This window comes from Sinocyclocheilus anshuiensis, unplaced genomic scaffold (assembly GCF_001515605.1).
Source record: "Sinocyclocheilus anshuiensis isolate Anshui unplaced genomic scaffold, SAMN03320099.WGS_v1.1 scaffold471, whole genome shotgun sequence".
Classification (NCBI taxonomy): domain Eukaryota; kingdom Metazoa; phylum Chordata; class Actinopteri; order Cypriniformes; family Cyprinidae; genus Sinocyclocheilus; species Sinocyclocheilus anshuiensis.
Window position 1 is genome coordinate 354,223 of NW_015549588.1, and position 3,502 is coordinate 357,724.

The 3,502-nt window shown below is 31.6% G+C and overlaps 1 protein-coding gene across 3 annotated transcripts in view; it reads left to right on the forward strand.

Annotated features, from left to right (window-relative positions):
- Positions 1 to 3,502, forward strand: part of LOC107657998 (type II inositol 3,4-bisphosphate 4-phosphatase-like) — a 175,434-nt gene that overhangs the window by 12,631 nt on the left and 159,301 nt on the right. The gene's annotated exons all lie outside the window — the stretch shown is intronic.

Sequence of the window (3,502 nt, forward strand, 5' to 3'; positions counted from 1 at the left end):
TGTTTCACGTCTTTAAAAATGTAGTTTAATATCTTGTCCAGAATTTTAAAGCATATGTGATGGGCACATGTAGATGTACTGTGTAATATTAATGACCCACAGCACTGCAAGAGCACACTATTCTCAAGAGGTCGAAATTCCAGGAATAGACTTTGTGTATGTACTATATAAATAGTGCAAACTTCTGAACCCACAGCAGGGGTTTTGGAGTGGAATGGGGTCCGTTTCTGTGAGGACCAGAGTTTACTCAGGAGATTGCTGTCTATATATAGTGGCTTGTCTGAAGATCAAAAGACTCCAGACGGATCGCTCAGTGTTTTAAACATGTACGGTAGTGCAGATCTTCATGTTTTGAAATGTACAGCTTTCATTTACATACCTCCTTCTCATTCTGCATTAAAAAAATGAATAAATAAAAACTGGGAAAATTATGGCATTTTAATATTCCAAAAGCTTGTTTGCTTTAATATTGTATCCTGTTGATCTCGGTGCACCCTGGAGCGGCAACTCTAGCGGGGTCAAAACCAGCTTTGCTTAAGGACTACAAAATGCAGAATGATTACAAATTGGCTTCAGAATTATTTAAAATGCGAATTTAAATCAGAATGTACTTAAAAATCAAACATTGAAATGTCAATATTACTTTGAACTGCATAGGCCCAGTATGCAGCGATATGCAAAATTATTCAAATGACAGACATGAAACAACTTTATAAATTAGCAGAAACGTAATTTAAGGTATTTTTAGTTTGAGTAGTTTTTAGTCTTTAAAGGGGTCATATGATGCGATTTCAATTTTTCCTTTCTCGATGATTTTGTGCTCTTGGTAACCAATACTTTATAAACCTTTTTTTTTTAATTATAGTTTTGGTTGTATTTTTTTTTAACCTGTAGTTTTGTTCTACAAAATTAATTTGCACCATAAAGTTTGACTGTGAATGCACTTTGATGTCTGTTGTTTTCTCCTCACTTTTAAAAGTTCAAATGCCTATTGATTTTGCATGGTTTACATGGTGTTATGATAGTTATTCAGAGTTATGTTAGATGCTTTTTATTTTAGCATATTTTTCCTCCTATTGTGCATGACCTTGTCAGAATTGCCCTGTGATGCAGCGGTTGAAGTGATTGGAGGTCACCTCATGAACAGTCATGGTTCAGTCGGAGACATTGTGGAAAACAGAATGAACTTGATTATCCTGCATATTGCACATTGTGTGGGAGAGAGAGAAAAATTAGTGAAGAAATGAACAGCAGTAAATGCGGCCAATACAGATAAGACTTCTCATATCTTATAGCACTTATGTACCTGATTTAGGAAGCTCTTTGAGAGGCAAACTAATAGCGGAGCTACAAGTTGGCTGTCAGGAGAAAGTCATTATCTAGCGTCCGCTGGACTACTGAACATGTCATAGCTGTCACAGCAGCGGCGTGCTAGCTAATCAAGCGCTCCTTTATTTCCATTCAGCTCCCAGATAATGAAAGAATATTTTTATCGCTTAGTCTTTATGAACCCGCCCCTTAATTTAATTGTCTTGATGCATGGCGGTGCTTGTGGAGCGAGGAAACATTTGCATAGACACTGATTTTCCTAAACATGTTGAAAAAGTATAAAAAAGTTTTGCAGGTTATTAAAAGTACATACAGAGGTTTATCCAGTGTGAGAAATGGTTAGTTTTTGCAATATGCGCAAAAATTGAGTAAATTGTAAAAATTCATTTTAAATTGTCAAAAACCATTCATGATACTAGAATTTATTTATTTATTCATTTGATCTATTTAAGTTAATCACGCTGTGTGTGTGTGTTAAATGTGTGCAGATATCCATGTTCTGAAATGTACAGCTGTCATTTATGAATGCAGAACATGCCTATTTATCATTCTGCAAATAAAAACTTATTTTTGATGTTCTAGAAGCTTGTTGGCTTTAATATTTCATCCTGTTGATCTCGGTGCACTCTGGAGCGGCGGCTCTAGCTGGGTCAAAACCAGTTTTCTTTGCAAAACATTCACATTTTTTTATGAAAATGTACTTAAAAATCAAACTCTGAAATGTTTTTATATTACTATGAACTGCATAGGCCCAATATTATTTTTTATAAAAATTATTAAAATGACATCGACTTAAAACAAGTATGTAGAATTAGCATTATACAATAGAATTATCAATTCAAACAGTCAGTGGTCAGTGTGTTCCAGATGCTCCTGGATCTTCTGTGTCTGTGCCATCTTGTTTCTGGCTGCTTTTAGCACCATTTTGTTGCCTCATTTAAAAAAAAAAAGAGAAAGAAAAACTTGCAAGTCAAATGGAAAGCAGAACTCAACCTTTAGCAATGGTTTGCAGGTACACTCTCAAAAAAAAGGTACAAAAACTGTCACTGACACAATGCCCCTTTTACCTTATTTAGCCCTAAAGCATCCTTAAAGGTACAAATTAGTACCTAAAGTATACATATTAGTACCTAAATGGTACATATTTGTTCTTTCTGAAAAAGTACTGCTCCAGTGACAGATTTTGTACCTTTTTTTCTGATATAGCTGCAGTGTTTGAAGTGTTTACATACATACTCGAAACCCTTGATATGTTATAAGAGCAATCAAAATTACACATTTTAAAGTGCATAAATGCACTGCAAAAATGACTTCTTAATGAGTTATTAATTAGTTGTTTTTTGACTGGGCCAATATACAAGTCAATATTTAAGTCAATATACAATCTAAGAAAATAAGTCTTTATAAATCTTGTAAATCTTTAAAAAATACAATAATATTATTTATAATATGCATTTATAATAATTTGAATGATTTATAATTATAATAGTAACTTTAATAGTTTAAGTATTTAATTCATTTTTATTCATTTATGTTTTTAATTAAAGTTTTTAGAAGGTTATAAAGAATTTATTGACCTTACAAAAGCAAAGAAACATGAAAATAAACCAAAATGGCCAAAATAAGGTGAACAATTTGACCAAGCTCTGGATAAATTAAATGTGTACCTTTTATTGCATTATTTTAACTGATGGAAGTATTCATTAACAATAGGATTTATTTATTCATTTTATATTGTTACTTATTTTTTGCTTTTTGATAGAATTTTTTAGAAGGCTATAAAGAATTGCTATAGACTTTACAAGAGCAAAGAGACATGAACATAAACCAAAGTGGCCAAAATAACGAGAACAAGCTGAAAATATGTAAATTATTGTAATGTTACCCTTTTTTTTGCATTATTTGAACTGGAAAATAAAGTATTCTTTAACAATAGGATTTATTTTTGCTTTTTGATATAATTTTTTTAGAAGGCTATAAAGAATTTCTAGACCTTACAAGAGCAAGCTAAATAAAAAAAATAAAAAATAAAATAAAATAAAATAAAATATAAATAAATAAAAGTTCAAGTGGCCAAAATAATGAGAACAAGCTGAAAAGATGTAAATAATTTTAATGTTAATTTGTTTAGAAGGCTATAAAGAATTTCTAGACCTTACAAGAGCAAGCTAAA